This window comes from Marmota monax, unplaced genomic scaffold (assembly GCF_021218885.2).
Source record: "Marmota monax isolate L192 unplaced genomic scaffold, Marmota_monax_Labrador192_F-V1.1 WCK01_AAM20220418_F8-fsc00007, whole genome shotgun sequence".
Classification (NCBI taxonomy): Eukaryota; Metazoa; Chordata; class Mammalia; order Rodentia; family Sciuridae; genus Marmota; species Marmota monax.
The window spans coordinates 25,057,124-25,076,046 of NW_026692781.1; positions in this window are offsets into that span (position 1 = coordinate 25,057,124).

Below are 18,923 nucleotides of genomic sequence, written 5' to 3' on the forward strand. Positions count from 1 at the left end.
CAAATCACGCACTTTCCTGTTTGATGAATCTCAGGTCTTAGCTATTCATGATTACACAAAAGGACCTATTTATGGATGGAAAGTGGGACTAATTCAAACCTTTAAAATGGATTTACAGGAAAATATATTTTAAAGTTCTCATTTGTTACTGGTTAAAATGGAATAAAATGACTTATTTAAGTTACATTGATGTAAAAGGCCATGAAAAAGCTTTGATTCAAGGTCATGTGAAAAGTCACATTTCATGCCAGGTTTTTAAAAGCAGCAAGTGAAGGAAGAACAAGAAAGGCCATGTGCCATTTAATTTGCTCAGAATACTCTTTCTTTCCTCTTTACCTCTACATGTCTATTTTATTGCCTTCTACTTATTCTTTAGTAACTAGCTCAAATTGGTATTGAAAGACATAGGTTCTGATGATGGGCAATTATGGTTCAAAACCAATCTTCATATATGATATTTGAAAATTGTATAACCTCTTTAAAATGTGATACATCTTGAATTGACATATATCTCAAACTGAGATAATAAGAGATCACAATTCATGGGTAGGTGAGAGGAATAATGTGTTAACCCACATAAAGCATATTACCTGGCACCAGAACCTGCATGCTCAAAAAATGCTCCTACTCTTCTTGTCTTATCACTACTGCCCTTATCTCTTCCCTTCTATGGCAGAGTCATTCCCTGGATTCCCTGGAACCAGACAAAATGCATTGCCATTTGGTTGATCATAGTGCAGAACTGAGAGTGAGATTGTTGAGTTCTTTATCTTCACCAGCCCATGATTAGGACAAGCTACACAATCTTTTTAAACCTCAATTCCCCTATCTAAACCACAATAATAACTGTATCTACCTATTAGAAAGTTAAATGATAAAATGCATAGAAGTCTTGCTGGACTTGGTGGCACATGCCTGTAATCCCTACGGTTTGGGAGGTTGAGGTAGGAAGATTGAGAATTCAAAGCCAGCATCAGCAATGGCGAGGTGCTAAGAAAATCAGTGAGATCCTGTCTCTAAATAAAATACAAAAGAAAAAAAAATAGGGCTGGGGATGTGGCTCAGTGGTCGAGTGCCCCTGAGTTCAATCCCAGGTACGCCCCCCAAAAAAAACCCCACCAAAACCCAAAAATATATGTGTCTCTTAGTAGAATTTCTTACATATCACAATTTAAAACAAAGTAACATTATTTTTTCTAATTTCCAAAACTTTCAGCTAAGTTTACATAAACACCAAATTACAGTAAAATGATTTAATTGCTGACTTCAACCAACTTGTCTTCTGATCTCATGTGGTGTTGGATATGTATTATTTGGATTTACACTACACATATGTAACATTGATTCTCTTCTCACAGTCATTGGTATGTAACAAAAAGTTTTCATATAGATATGAACGTTGTCATATAGACAGGGACACAGGTATGGCTGCAGAGTTTACCTCTGTTTTATGAGCTGGACCCAGCTTGGAGTTTTTGTATGTATTATTTAATTTCATCTACCACTTTGCTTTTTCAAAGTTGCTATAAGAAAATCTAAAATAATATATATTACTTACATTATATTTATTTCGAATGGCATTATGCTATATCAACTAAAAGAATTCTGATTATATCTCTCCACCGGTTTAATAATATTTAACTGGAAAATCAGAGAAGAATATATAGTTTTCTTTCCTTTCTCACTCCTTATAATTATTCACAAAACAAAAAGGGTCATTACATAATTCGAACTCTTTTGAAAGTCATTCTCAAATTTGGACTTTTCTGAGTATAGCACACAGAAATGCTTTACAAACTGCATAATAAGATATACTCCAGTATTGGAAAATTGCTGTCTATTAATCTGTAAAAGTTACCATAATTTTCTAAATAATAATTAAATTATGTAATTCTCTTATGGGCCAGTTTTCACATTTTAAATCTTTGTAAACCTTACTAATTCCTTCATATTTGTTTTCTAAAATGTGAACTTTCCTCTTCAATTCCAACTTTTGTTTAGCTAATTAAAATTCCCCTATATATTTTGTTTCTAGAACTTAGTTAAATTGTGCCCATGCTACAATTAGAAAACAGAGTCATTGCGCATTTTGTCAATGTACTAATGGCTACTATGCTTGCCTAAATTGCCAAGAGGGCTAAGTGTATAATACCTGACTGCTTTATGAAACTCACAGGAACTCTCAGAGGGTGCTGAACAAAACACAGAACCTGATTTCACTTTATTTCCTTTTTTCAATATACCGTTTCTGGATGTTTCCGAAGTAGTAACAAAGCTCCCTCTCTATATGTGTAATGCTCCCTTTCCACTGTGCAATAAGAGAATGCATTGGAGACAACATTTTACTGGGCTATGTTTTTCTTAGCTGCAGACAAAATAGTTCCTTTCATTCATTTCAAATATTAAAGGACGCCCTATTTAAGTTCCTTCTATACCTGTGTACCTTTTCTACTAGCCAACCTACCTACCATGTTCATCCAGTTTGCTTTAGTGAGAAAATTTTCCTGGATAAAGATTCCCAATTTGAAACCATCATGAAAGTATGCTTATTTATCATTGTACTCACTTACCCCTTGGTTTTCATTATTTAACCTCCAAATCATTTTTAACAAGTAGTATATTGCACACTGATGCAATTGGTCCTCAGTGTGTGGAAAGGTGACTTTATATGGTCCCTGATTGCTTTTGCTTGTCTTCTGCTCATGAGTAGCCCACCTGACCAATATATATTTTGTACACACGCATTTCCCCCAACACATAACTTAACAAATTCAGATAATCCTGAGCTCTCCTGTATTTGCCTGTAAGGTTGCAACTTCCCAATTATCAGGTTTCCAGTTCCCACTTTAAAACATGCTCTATAAAACCAAACGGATACATGAGAATTTTAGGTGACTCTCCCACACAATGTCCCTTAACATTTTCTTTTGAAGCCTTGGGAATGCATTAAATAGACATTTACAAACTATTTCTGAAAACAAAGTTCTATTTTGAGAGTCACCAAATGAATACCTAAGAGTATGCAAATTTTAGTTTTTTTCTAAGAAGACTATGCCTAGAGTTCAGAGATGAATGACAGCAATAGAGATATTTGCATTTTCAAAATACTTGCTTACTAAATTTAAAGTATTTTAATTATGCATGTGTCCAGATAGACCCTAGAAAGTAGCATCTGCGTAACATTACCAGTTACTATAATAGTACTTGCTTATTAAATTTAAAGTATTTGAATTATGTATGTGTCCAGATAGACCCTAGAAAGTAGCATCTGAGTAACACTACCAGAGGATCTAGTTTCATCCCTTGATTCCCTGTATTTGTTAAGGATATTTTTTTTCTAGTCAATCCCAGAAATTTAATCACTCTGCCTATCAAGAGAGAAGAAAAATTAGTCTATATAAAAATATACAAAATAATTGCTTTTAGCATTTGCAATTTAAAGTCATAATAAAGCTCATTAAATGAAAATAATATTATAGCCATTTTTTTTACTTTTTACATAGTGAGATTTTGTTAGTAATTCTTTGTAAGTTCTAAAACCTTCCCTAACATTTTACCATGTTATAATTTTATAATTTATCCTCTCATTTCATTGACAGAACTACCGTATTGCTACAAATAAAGAAGAATCACTGCATAGTCTTTTCCTTGTTATGATTACTACACACAGAATGCCTTGGAAAATAGTAAAATAATTTTGTTGCAAGAAAGATGCCAGACCTAAAATATACATACTTCATGATTCTATTTTTATGAAATTCTAGAAAATGCAAACTAAGTTATAATGACATAAAGCAGCTCAGTCACTGTATGAAGATGAGGATAGAGGGAGGCAGGTGGCAATGATTACAAAAGCACATAAGGGAACTTTTCCAGTAATGGATATCTTTAATATTTTCACTAGATGATGGTACACATATGCAAAATTTTGTCAAATGATGCAAAATCATATGTGAAGTTTATTACATGTCAATTATACAATAACAACAACAAAACCCTGCTAAACTGCTAAAGATGTGCCAAACTTAACAGGGCTATAAAAATAAAAGAACATAAGAATATAATAAGTGTCATAAATGGAAAGTACCATTTTTGGAAACTTCTGAATCATAAATATCTCAAACCACATAAATATCTTGAACCACTATTATGTATTTTATATATATATATATATATATATATATATATATATTCATTGTAAATTTCAGGATATTAATATAGTTTTATTTTTAGGAGACAATCACATTAATTGCTTCTTTCTAATAACTTCCCCATGTTAGTTAAATATTAAAATAAAATACTATATCTAAAAAAATTAGACTGTCAAGGAAACTAAAATCTTAATTTATTTTATCATTTTTTGGGGATAGTGGTATTAGATTAAACCATTTTTACTGCATTATTCAAGAGAATAAATGATAAAAAAATAAATAAAGCAAATGGTTTCTAACAATACGTATTATTTGAGTTAGTCCCATGCTAATTGAAACATAAACACTCTGAATTTATCTATGATGAACTCTTAGCCACTTGCATTTCTGATTTAAAAATAAACCCAAAACAGACTTATAATATACCTCTAGTTATTTCTATTCCCTAATTACTTTAATGGCACTGTTGATAAAAACCAGATTTTCCAAGACTATTGGCAGAAATACATACATTATTTTTTAAATTTTAGAAACAGTTGGAATGTGATTAGCTGAAATTCATAAATGTACATTAATGAATAATAATAAAGTAAGCAGTCAGGGAAGGCCATATTAAAAAATATTATATTGTAACTTCATAGTGTGTACCTCTTTGATTTTTTAAAATAGCTAGTACCTCTGAGGCATTTTTATTTTAGTATGGCAAATGATAATTATTATTAAATTGATAAACATTTGTATGTGTTTTATCATTGAATGCAAGAAAATTCATCCTTTATAAATTTAAATGTCTCATGTACTTAACATAACTTATTGAAAAAATATAAATTGGTATTTTAGACATTTTCATTTCTAGTTGAAGTGTATTTTTCATAGGCAAATTTATTTTTCTGATAATAATTATTAATTATTAATTATTTTTCATGAGATATACTATTTTAAAATAGTGATGCGAGATGAATATGGGTACAGTGTCACATTCATAAATTAGTAAGTACACTGACAGGTACTTAAGAAACTAACAAAATTTTGCTCAATTGTCACAATTATAAAAAGACAAAATTTAACTAAACATATAATACAAGCCACTTTGACTTCTGTAATTGGTTCAACTCCAGATCAATGTAATAATGATTGACAATTTATTTATGAAGATGAAATTTTTAAACATAGTGTCTATTTTGTGCTAGTGTTTTTCTCACTTCCAGCTCTCAATTTAAAGTAGGTTTTGATCATTGAACATCCAGATTTTTGTCTTTTCCAGAGTCAATACTTAAATTTTAAAGAAATGCTTTATTACATTTCTAAATAAATAGCCTACAGAGAGTTGTCTTTTAGTTAATGTTTGTGCAAAGCAGATTTAATTTATAATTAGTCATGATACACATTTTAAAATACATGTGAGAAACCTAGCATGTACATTGTTGAAGACAAATGAATTTAAAAAGTAATGTTAAATTGATTTTTAAGATCATCAATATGTTCTCTGAAATAAAAAAGTAGAAATATCAGTTTTTGACTACTTTTATTATTGCAACATTTAAATTTGTGAGATTATGCAAGATTGAAATCTTTCAATAGATTATACAAATAATTAATGTAATTTGCTACATTTTCACCAGTATTCAATTAATATATTTTACTAGAATTACACATATTTTAATGCTTTATAATAATTGTAATTTTGACACAATAATGATCAATATTTTAGTTCTACATTGTTCTAGAAATAATTACTAAAAAGGATGAAGTACTTGCTCTCTGGGAACTCATGATGAAGTAGTTGATCCAGATAAGCCAATAGATGTATACAGGGGAGCTTAGTACATGGCAATTTAGGGATTAAGAGAAAAGAAATGCCTGGTGAGATAGCACAGAGGTGGGGCAATTAAGGCAGATAGCACTGGAGGATTAGAAAAAGAACATGGAAAATTTCCAGGTGATGTCCTGAGGGACGAGTGAGTACAGCCTACTCTAAAAGTAACTGAGATTGTGAGACTTTGGTGGAATGGTCAGTGTAATAGGCACAATAAATCGAGCAGCTTGATTCTGAATTACAGGACCAAGCTGCCAGAACATGGCATGATGAGGACTAAGTCCAGAATGCACTCTGCAGAGATGTTCAGGTCACATGAAGAACGGCAGGGTGGGCCATGATAAATAGCCTCGACTTGGACACTATGGTAGAAAAATTGAAGATTTTATTCAGATGTGCATGAGAACTATAACTTTGGGGAGCAACACAGAAGTTGATGTGATTATTTAATAAATGATTACTTGATACCTATGTAGTAGATGGATAGGAGATTGCAAAACTATATATAGAAAGGTCGGGCGGTTCACAGAAGCTGCAAAGGACGTAGTAAGTGCATTGTGGGTGCTCAACATCAGCTGTCACATCCCAATGTGCAGAACACAATGGCAACTTCTACTGCACTTAGTAGAAGTTATTTTCCAATTATTTGGAGGCAGAAAAATACGAATCAAACAATTATTGGTGGTAAAAATATTTGGGTTAACATCTTCACTTTTTAAATTATCATATTTAAAATCATATTTTTCTTTCAGTAATTATTTATGTGCCAGGCAATCTTATTTGCCCTTGGCTTTAAAGTTTCCTTCAGTTTTATTAAACATTACACACGTTTCTTTATGCCTCTAGTCTCCTGATCTCTCTCTTCTAAAAACCTTTAACTTACAAACTTTGTAATTATAAGTACTATCCAAATCTCATAGCCTCCAGCCAGTTTTATAATCCAGGAAACTTCTTTCCCAAACATCTGGAAATCATCTTTTTTAATACAATCACTGGGGAAGGTACTGCTGCTGTCTCCCAGTAGACTTCAACAGGGGCCTTCTTGCTCCAAGTTGAAAATAGCCTCCTATCCTGAATGTAGGAGAAAGTTCATTTTTCCTTTAGGTAAGGCCAACATGGAGACAGGTGATCTGTGATCACCCCACCCCAGCTCTTCACAATCCTCCACTTCTTCTCTTGATAGAGACTGATATTCACACTTGCTTTCTGTTCAAATTATTATTTCTATTGTCAATAATATCAGAAAAAAATCAGTCTTTGCTTATTTTGTTCTTAACAACTCTGATGCTATATTAAGGTTTAATAAATTAAGTGAAAGGAGACAAAGGGTGGAGGGGGTATCTAGAAAAGTGTTTATAAATATTACATAAACAGATTGAGCTTAAGACACAAGGAAAAGAAACCAGGAGATGGGTGAGTATTTTTGAAAAAAGATTTTCAGTTCAATGGATTGCTGGTTCCAATTGAGTTGAGGCATTGAGGAGCTGGGCTAGGCACACAGAAGCTGGTAGTCACAAAATGACTCTTGAAATTGAAATCATGAAAGTACTGCACTTGTTGCTAGTGATATGGTGTGGTGACAAATGGAGGAGACCAGGCATGATCAGTTGAGGGAAGGATCCAAGGAACTGAGTAGCTGGTTCATTGAAGAAATCCCTTATAGATGCTTACAAATTAAAGGGAAATATTCTGATGGTGGTGATAATGTAGAAGCCTTTTATTTTAGTTTAGATTGAGATCACATCTTGCTATTGCCCAGGCTGATCTCAAACTCGTGGGCTCAAGATATTCTCCTTCCTCATAGTCTCCCAGGGAGCTAGAATAATAGACTCATGCCACCATGTGTGACTCAAACATTTTACACAAGATATCAGAACTTAATTCAAAACTTTGAAGAACAAAAGAAATACACAGGACTGAGGATGAGAATAAGAGGACAGATGATTATGATTAGGTAAAGCAACACTAGGGACACAGAAGTCTCTATCACCATTTTGCCAAGAACTCATCTGAAAAAAAAATGGAATGGTTTTGAGATTTCACGCTATGTGAAATGTGACATGCTAGATTGTCACTATTTAATGGATGCTGAGAGAACCAGGGACATCTGTACATGCAAAGCTTTGTATTATAGGAGACAATCGGGAGCATAGAGAACATTTCTAATGTGCAGGAAACATTCCTGAGTTTTCCCCTGGAGGGTAACACTATCTCTGGCTTATAAGGAAGTTTATTATACAACTAGAGCAAAGCTTGTCAGTTCTTCACTTAAAAGATATGAAAAATCGTGGGACACTCATGAGGAATGGTCTTGCAAAGTGGACAGCTACGAAATAAACACAAATTTATTTGTTTTTAAACACGATAGGTTATTAATACTTCAATGTGCAAACAATACATTGATAATATAGGGTATATTTAATAACACAAAATGCACTATAGACTTATGTATGTATGTGGATATGTATATATTAATTGGTACTGGGAATTGAGCCAAAGGATTCTTACTACTAAGTTACATCCCCAGGACTTTTATAAAAATTTTGAGACAAGGTCTTGATAAATTGTTGAGACTGTCTTCTAACTTAGGATCCTTCTGCCTCAGCTTTCCAAGTCAATATGATTATAGGTGTGCAAAATACCACATACCAGGTATACAATCATTTAAAAGAACAAATCACTTGTAACTGCCAGATTTATTTATATATATGTATATATATATATATATATATATATATATACACATATATATATACATATATATACACACATACTTTAAATATATACATATATATATAATGTGTATATATGTGTGTACTATATATATATACACATATATATTTCTATATGTACACTGAAATGCAAAATAAACTTTAATATTATTTGTACTTGCTATTTTTTATGGTCTGACCACTCTCCTTTTTCATTTATTAGTTTCAGTGTTTTTAACAATACAAGTAAAAAAACATAACAAACTTTATTAAGCTTTTCCCATTTTTCCTTAGCATTCACCTGCTTTCTTTTCTCTTAACTTTGGTAACAGATTTGATACATTGGTATTAAGTGTTAGAGCTCAAAATTAGTGTAATTAAGCTTGAAGGTGTTATATATTCACTATGGATTGGAAATTATTAATTTTAGATATCATGATGCTTACAGAACGAGAACAAAACAGAAACACCATACAGGAAATGAATAGAAAATCAAGGAGAGATTTAGAAAAAAAGCTTCTTAAGTGTAAGAACCAGACCTTTGAACACATTCGAGAAAGTGACACTCTCTTAATTAGGAATACACATTGTAGTTCAGAGAACACTGGCAATTCTTCTCACAGAAGAATTGAAAAGACCCAGCATTGTATGACCTGATGTCTTCATAGCTGGGACATGACATCTTACATTTTATACTGAATGGGACTGGTGTTCTTTACTTGCCACCTGATTTCTTTCACTAAGCAGTGGGTCAATAACAACTTCTGAAATATCTTATTATAAGACTGCTAAATTTAGAAATTGCCTTGCCAACAGAAGGGTCTTGAAGCACTTTGAAACCCTTGACAACCAATTTACAATGTACATATCACAGGAATGGCATTGCTTGCTCCCAGAGTACTCATCCCTTGGGTGAAACATGACAATGATTAAGAGTAGGGCAACATTGCTGTGTTAGCTAGCTTTTTGTCACTGTGAACAAAATACCTGAAAAGAACAACTTGAAGGAGGAAAAGTTTATTTTGTCTCATGGTTTCAGAGGTTCAGTCTATGGATGACTGACCCAATTGTTCTGGGCCTGATGTAAGACAGAACACCATGGAGGAAGGAAGATTAAAACTGCTCAGCTCATGGCAGCTGCAAAGCAGAGAGAGTAAAGGAGGAGCCAGGGAGACCAGATACAATCCCTAAGACTATCTTCCCAGTGACCTACTTCTTTTAGACATCCCCAACTACCAACAGTTACCAACCACCCAGTTAATCCATTTAAATTATTAATCCATCAAAAGGAGTAATGCACTGATTAGGCTACAGCTCTTATCATCTAATCATTTTAGTTCTTGAATTAACACAGGAACTTTCAGGGGACATCTCATATGCAAACTATAAGAATTGCACCACTGGTAAAGAATTCTATCTACTCATGGGAGCTGATCAGGAGGGATCTTAAGACTGACAGAAGGGCTGGGGATGTGGCTCAAGCGGTAGCACGCTCGCCTGGCATGCGTGCGGCCTGGGTTCGATACTCAGCACCACATACCAACAAAGATGTTGTGTCCGCCGAGAACTAAAAATAAATAAATAAAAAAAAAAAGACTGACAGAATTTATATTAACTATTAGAGATAGGTCATGGCATATGGTTTAGCATTCATATTACTTTCAAAAAGTGCCATAATTTCAATAGCACAAAATTAAAAGAACTTTGAGGTCTTAAAATGAGGACCTGTTATAGAACAATATGTAAAATAAATCATAAAACATACCGTTTCACTGAGACACTAAAGTATTGGGGTGCAGGTTTAAATTTGAAGGTCTCTTTCTCCAGTTTTCAACTACTAAAAAAATTGCTTTTTGTTAATTGGTTCCTAAAGTGTTTATCTGTAAGTGTCCTTTCTAATAAACAGTAAAGTTTAGCTTAAAAATATCTTTGGGCATTTACAATGTGATAAACACTATAGAGGGTACTGGGAATATAATCACAGATGTGGCATGGTCTCTGAGCTTGAGAAATTCATCTTACCTCCGCATTTTCTGGAAAGGTTTCAATGGTGAGATTTCCTATGTGTTATATCAGAAAGTTTTGAGGAAACTATGTACTAAAGCAAGTCAATTCAATTATAACATAATTGTATGGTTACTTTCAGAAAAAGCTAATGATTCCCTACTTTTAAATATATCAGTTACAGTTGATTGAAATGTGCTTTTTGACTGATTCTGTATTAGAAGTACTATGGTACTATATTAAAAAAAAATAAACGGGACGTGAGAAGAAATCCAAAGGGGCTGTTGTCTATCTAATAGACAACATATCATATAAAGCTACATCTATTCAGATTGTCAAAGATCCTTCCTTCTTTCCTTTCTTCCTTCCTTCCTTCCTTCCTTCCTTCCTTCCTTCCTTCCTTCCTTCCTTCCTTCCTCCCTCCCTTCCTCCCTTCCCTCTCTCTCTGTATTTCTGCATCAATTTATAATCCTAGTCTTTTTTGGCAATGGTGATTATGATAATGATGATATTTGATTCAGCAATTTTATACTAATTGTGAGTAACTCTCAGCATTGAGCAAAAATTACTCAAAAACAATGGAAAGAAGGTGTTTGAACCAAAAGGTAGAAGAAAGGATCTTTTGGAATTCATTTCTTTGCCTCCTCCTAGTACTCCAGTCCCAATTGGCATGCTCTATTGGACAGACCTTTTTACATCTCTGAATCACCTGCTTTTGTTTGTCATATTTGAGATGAAAGGTGAATTGAAGGTGATTACAAGTGTGCAGATAAAATTGTCCCTTCACTTTCAGAACTTGTTAATATGTCACCTTACATGGTAAAGGAGAGTTTGTAAATAGGATTGAATTGAGGATGTTGAAATGGGAGATTATCCTGGATTATCAGTGTGGACCCAATGAGAAGGAGACAGGAACTGTAGTGAAAGTGATATGACATGTGCAAAAGTATTCAAAACTAAAACTATGCAAGCACACATCGAAGAGCTCTGGAGCATGTCCAAGCCCAGAACGGCAAGGACTGGGCTCCTCCTGTGAAACTTCCCCAAGAAGGAGGCCTAGTGAAGCAAGACTTTGATGCCTGGAACTGCACCTCCAAAACTGTAAGGGATTATGTTTGCTGGTTTTAAGCGACTACATTTTGGGCCATTTCTAACACTAGTGATAGAAAAGCCATACAATAAGCAAAGGACATAAAGAATATTCAGGCTAAACCTTCTTTATTCCTGACCGTGGAAATTCATGTAATATGACAATCAAACACTTAAAAAAAAGTGGCTCTTTCCTGCCCAGAAAAGTCTTCATTTCACAAGAGTAGTTTCTAAGGGAATTCTTTTGTATTACATAGAGAACTGTCCATGTTTCACTTGGACATGTGATTGCTATTTAGCACACACTTTTACCATGAATGGTGATGAATGGAGAATTATTCATCCATCGATACTCATCTGACATTGTTTGTGTGAAAATTGTCCTATTAGTTTAGAACTTAAAACAATTTTCAAGACTACATTTTTCTTCCATCTTTCCCTTGAAAAATCCAGGTAGTTTAAAATAAAATAGCTGCATATTGCTGTCCTAGTCAAGCTCATAGTCACAGCCAATTAAAACATGACTTGAACAGGAAAAGTTATCAGAGTTGGGTTACAGAGAGAACTTTAAAGGCAGCAGCTTTACTTTTTCTTAGCTCAGTGATATTAATATTCTAAAGTTGGACATTAACATGCCAAAATAGTCTAAAAGATTAATGAGCAACTTCAAAGAATCCTTAGTGATAAAATGAAATCTCTCATTATGTTTTCTTTCTTTCCTTCTTCCAAGCTTTTCCACATCACACCTGGGAGACACTGAGATGAGAATGGGTTTATACTTGTCCAGATGTTTTCTATTGTGGGCCCTTTGTCTTTGGAAATACCAGATAGGGATAAAATAAAGGAGTAGCAAATTTTAACACCTGCAGCAGGTACTCCACTCTTTCTTTTCCACTTTCTCCTTGAATAATGAAATACTTGAAGAAAATAGGCCAAACGTATTTCTCTGAAAACCTCAATGAATGACTTTCTAAATTACTGACTGCTTGTATAAATAATCTGAAATTCTGAGATAAAGCTTAACAAAGCTTTAAAAAATCTTATGAATGTTAGCAGTCATTTTCAAACCTCGCAATGTGGAAATTCAAATCTGAAGATTAGTGTCCATCTGTTGTCACTGGATACTAAATATCACTCAATGTGCTAGAGGTGGCAAAGGGAGGTGAATGGCATTAAAGAAACCCAATGCAGTGATGGAAGCCTGCAAAGCAGGATGTAGATAAAAATTCAGACATAATGAAGTGATGTCAGATGAACCATGCCATCATTGTGTGGTTTGGATGCAACCGTGATGGTGTTGGAGGGACAGAGAGGTCAGTGTAGCTTAACTCCTTTTATACTTCCCCTTCACAAATACCGCCTATTTATATTCTTAACAAAAGGTCAGTGTTACCATTTCTTACCATTTATTGCCTTCAGAAAATTTCTTACTCATTCAGATTTTTAAAGAACATTATCTTCTGTGTAAATCTCTTCCAGATCTCACATTTTCCAGGTTTGAAACCTCAATACATTACTGAAGATAGTACTCAATGTTGAGAATTTTGAATAAAGACAAAGGATTAAACAAAAGGAGCTGATAGATTTCCCCCACAAGTAATGTATGAGGTAGGACCATTGGACACTCGTGTCTATTTACCCAGCTGCCTTTCCTATTTTCTTCCTCCTCTGTCTCTGTCTTCTCCTTCTCTTATGTTAGGAGTAAGAGTTGAAAAAGTTAACACCCTTCCAAATCTGATAGGAGACATGATCAATGAGCTGGAGTGATAACAGACTCCTAATCTTTCATCCCATGAGACAAAGATGCCAAGAAAGCTGGAACTGTAAAAGAAAGAAAATTCTAGATGAAATTCTACTTTATATCCTTCTATATGAACTTGTCAGTTTCCTTTCTGTTCTCCATTTCTCTTAACCCTATATCTCGTATAAAACTACATCTTGTCCTAAGTCTTCACGGTTTGGTTTTAACTTAGTTTGGTTACTTAATTGCTGTGCAAATATAGAGAAATTACTGTTTCTAGTAAATGAGGGCAAACAAACTCTTAGTGATAAAAATTAAGTATATAGTCATACCTTTAGTTTAAACAATTTGTCCCCTGTCCTGTTTCTATAGTCTTTCTGTTATATCTTAAAAGTTAAGTAAAGGTTATGGGGATGAAGGATGAGATAATATGCTTACATATATGATATACTTACGTGTGATATATAATCTCCTTCAAGAAAATGGGGGAACGGTTCCTGGAAATAGTCTTAAAAATACCATCTTACATATACCAAAATATCATTTGCCAGAGAATTACATCACAATGTCTTTAAAACAGTTTTCCTTTTCTGTTTCTTAATATTTTATTAGTTATGAATCTGTCTTGAAGATTCACCTCTCCAAATTCCCTAAACTCTCCAAATATTGCATGATTGGCTTTCTCTATATCATCCTTCTTCCCTTTCTGTCCTTGAATATTTATTCTGTGCTCTATTTAAGTCCATTTTCAAATATAAATATCTTCAGCCTTTCCATCATCTTTATACCTATATCTGTTTCATAGTAAACATGAAATCTGATAGCCCAATACCAGCATATCTTAGAAGGCAGCAGAACTAAGAAGGATCCAGAGTCTATCAATGGATTCGGCTTCATGGCCAGAAGAAGGAGATAAAAAGCACTTGACTCTGATTCCTTTCCCCCTTTGGCATTCTTGCCTCTTTCTCTCTTTCTTGCTCTCTGATCACCTTTTTCTCCTCCTATATATAAGCTTTCTGCAGTCTTTCTCATTATAACACTTTCAAAAGAGTTTTAAGGCAAATTATACCTCCTTTAATAGATTGTGTCTGAATGAAATAGTTACAATTCTTGGTATCTATCTATCTATCTATCTATCTATCTATCTATCTACTTTGTATAAGAAATCTTAGTTTTTAATCATGCAGTACCCATTTGTCTGATTGTTCATTTTGAATTCTTTATGATCTGCCTCTTTACCTGGAGGGTAAGTGGTCTGAGAATAAATCATGATTTTTATTTTATGCCCTAGGATACCCAGCCCAGCTTAAGGCATGACATAATGGTTAATATAGATTGACCTGGTTTGTGGAAAAATGTATAGGGTGTTTATTGAGCGATGGGAGAGTTGTAGCCACTGCCTAATCCTGTATAATTATTTTCTCATAAATATCAACGTTAAACTACAGCTCTCTGTTGACTAATTACATAAAACTGCTACTCTCCATGTCCTCTAGTGAGCTTAATTTACAGATGTGTGTGCTAAACTCGTGATCTGAAAAAGCTTATAATTAGGACTGAAAGGATTGAGATATTGCCAATGGAAAAAAAAAGAGTATGATAACTATTGATGATAAAAATGATGGGAAAGTAAAAAAAAAGATGGAAAAGGAGGGATGATATATGAGGGACACACAGAGAGAAAATGACTTTGATATGTCACCTGTTTATAAGCAGTTTTGGAAAGGTTCCCAAGTCATGGATGTACAATCAAGCCATCACACAGCAGTGGAAACCTATTCCAATTCAGAGCACTAATAATTGACATTTCCTGCTTAGAAAAATACCTCCTCTCATCCTTGTGTTCTCAAAATGCCTATCTTCTGGCAATCTTCTGTAGAACTACTGGGCTCTCTGCTTGGCTTTGAATTTAGATTTTTAAGACTACCATTTTAAAGTTATCATTGTTGCCCTATACTGATTTCTCTGTTCCTTTCATGTTATACACTGTTGAGCTACCATTATAGTGCCATGTTTTTCTATAATAAAAAAAAAGCTGGTTCAAAATGAGAAAGCTTGTTGAAATAAATACTGTCCAGGAAAGAAAGTTGCAATTGATACTACCATATAATTAAGAAGATTGTTCCATTTATCCCTTCCTCAACTCTAAAACCTTCCCCACAAGGTAGGGCAGTGTAAATTTCTCAACACTTTTCAAGTGAAAACACAGCTTCCTGCATTTTAAAGGATCTTAATTTTAAAAGATAATATTTGAATATTGGAAACGAAATTTAATTGTCTTTGAATTCAAGTTTAGATTTCAATTAGATTCTTTGTGCCTCTGGAAACCCATGAGTTAATGATTCAGTTCTCATATATATCTCTACATTTTGCTTTTAGCAAATGGTCTCTCATTATTTTCAGGTTATGCTTATTAATCCATATTACAGGCATAATTATTAGCAAATAAATGCAGCTGAAAAGGTGAATATTACTGTTTCCATCTAATGTATGGTTAATAATGATTTTATAGTAATCTGTAGTTAAATATTTGGCTTAAATACAGCTGCATGATATGGCTAAACAGGATATCTCTAATTTTAGTGAATTCATATAAGTACAAGGCTTCGTAGAAGATAGCTATATACTATAGTATGAACTTGTGTGCACAGTACAAATATATTAATTGTAAAGATAATACCTACAACAAGATTTCCCTTTCATGGAAGCTTGGATTAAAGTTTAAAAAAATTATGTATCAGCCCATTTTTAAAGGATTAAAATAAGATATTAATAGGTGTAAAGCAAAGAAAGACATGTAAAAATCAAGTGAAAGTAGACCTTTGAAAGCTAGAGTGATTTCAGTATTAGTTATCTGATAACACCAGAGGGAGAGAAAGTAATAAATGTGCATTATGCCATCCCACAGCTGTGGAAAACTATTCCAAATCAGAGCAGTAACCATTGACATTTCGTACTTAGAAAAATGCCTCCTCTCATCCTTTATATTCCCAAAGTGCCTATCTTCTGGCAATCTTCTGAAGAACCACTGGGCTCTCTGTTTGTTTTGAATATAGATTTTTAAGACTACAATTTTAAAGTTATTGTTGTCACCCTAAGCTGATCTTATCTGTCTTTCTCATCTCATACACTTCTGAACTGCCATTATAGAACCAGGATTTGATATCTGTAGGTCAAGGTTCTAAGGAGGAGTCAATCGGAGGCAAGATTTCAAAGTGAACTGAATAGAGTTAGGGATGGTGGGATTATTGATATAGTTTGTGAAATAAGTAGATGACAGATATATTAATGGTATATTAAGTAATTTTAATGCAACACCCCATTGTATTAGAAGATGAAGAGCTTAAATATGGTATGGTAGCACAAATTATAAAATGATAAGAAAAATAATTGTTATTGATTTTTGCTCTGCTATTATGTATCTCCTCATGTCATATATATATATATATATATATATATATATATATATATATATATATATATATATTATATATAAACACACAAACACATATAGATATGTGTATTCTCATTTCATCTACTCATGTATATATACACATACATATTTATAGTCTTATTTTACCTTCACAATCAAACAATTAGTTAAAATTAAGTGCATTGAATAAGATGCTTAAATACATTTAAATAAACTTTTAAATAATAATTTAAAATCTGTATTGTCATTATAAATAACTATTCACAAACGGGAATTAGAATTTTGTTCCAGGAATGGAGTTATTCTAAATAAAATAAAAGAGAGAAAAAATAAGTCCAGCTGAAAGGAAAATATGAAGAAAGCTTGGGAGATAGTGTACAGTAAACATAAATAATAGGTCATGTCCAGTCTCTGTTCTCAGTGGCTGCAATATTGCCCCCAAGAGGACAAAATTAATTTGAAATGTGGGTAGGGGAAGGTGGGCAGAATATCTTAGGTATTTCAATGGTTTGTGGTCCTTGAAAACTCAAGTATATATGACCAATTATAACCCCTTAATGTTTATTTTTTTAATTAGACAATATATCTCAATTAATTAAGTTAAATAGGATTTTCTCATGAGGGGCATGATAATAAAAAGTAGGTTGAGAAACACTATTTAAAATATATGAAAACCATTAAAACATTTTATGGTGGTGTTGTTCTCATTTGTTATAAATTTAGTAAGACAGAAATTAAGAGGAAATACTTATTTAGATTTCTTTGGTGGCACAGACGTAGACTTGTGTATGTGTAAAGAGACACTGTATTGTCTGTTATGTCAATTATGTGTGTGTCCATGACTGGGAAAGAGCCAGTCCATTGATTTTGCCCTGTTCTAGAAACTAGTGTATTTTAGGCTCCCAATGAAAGCTTGTTGAATGAAAATATTCACTACATACCAGCACTTTCAAATGATTTGTCTAGTCCATATTTAAACCTACAATCATTAATAAGTAATTTCTTTAGTGTTCTTGAATCTTCACCAATGTGGTCATATTTCAGTTTGTTAAACCCTCTTTTAAAATAGGCAAACACTGAACCCAGCCCTCCCTCCCTGGTCTAATCATCAGAGAAGAAAAGGAGATTGATGTTCTCATTCTCAATCTCTAATTTGACAGCAGCCTAAGGTGTCATTGGGTATATGAACTGTGATATTCAATCATGACTCAAATCTTGCTTAATCTCAATAGCTTTTCTTAAATATTGCTTACAGAAGCTATTAAGCTATATTTCTAGGAGCAGAAAGAAAAATGTTTGGTTAATAAAATCAAAAGAGAATACTTAAAAACTAATAATGAAATTTCATCTGACAGTTCAACATTTACAGTCTGACATTCTGGTCTGTTTTGAAACATTTTTTTGGTTTGTTTGAATGCGAAACATCCATTTATTTTATTTCAAGTATCTTGCTATTTGATCAAATGGTAAGAATTCCACTGATGTGTATCCAAATGAATTATCAAAACTGATATAAGAAACCTACCATTGCATATCTTCTTCCAGATTCATTCCCATTCATTAATAATCAATCTTTGATAGAACTATATTATGTTAGATGTGTGCTGAATCATATGTATCTGCCTAGTTACACAAAAAATTAAAAATAAACTGTTTATGCTTTTATGATAAATATGGTGAGCCATTTCTTTTCTTAAATGCTTGCAACCCATGTCTCAAGTGATTTACATTACAATCATTATCCTGTGTTCACATAATTCACCTTTATGTTGTTTTTTAATGAAAACTAAAATTAAAAATGTATGTTAAGGCTCACATCAGTAAAATGGAAGAAACGGTCAAGGACCTCTTCTAGAATCAAGAGGTGGAAGGGAGAGGGAAAAGGAGAGGAACCTGGTGAGAAAACATCACTATGACCATATACATGGAGTGAGACATCAGAATAAGAGGTAAAAATTCCCAGCAATTGTTTTACTGG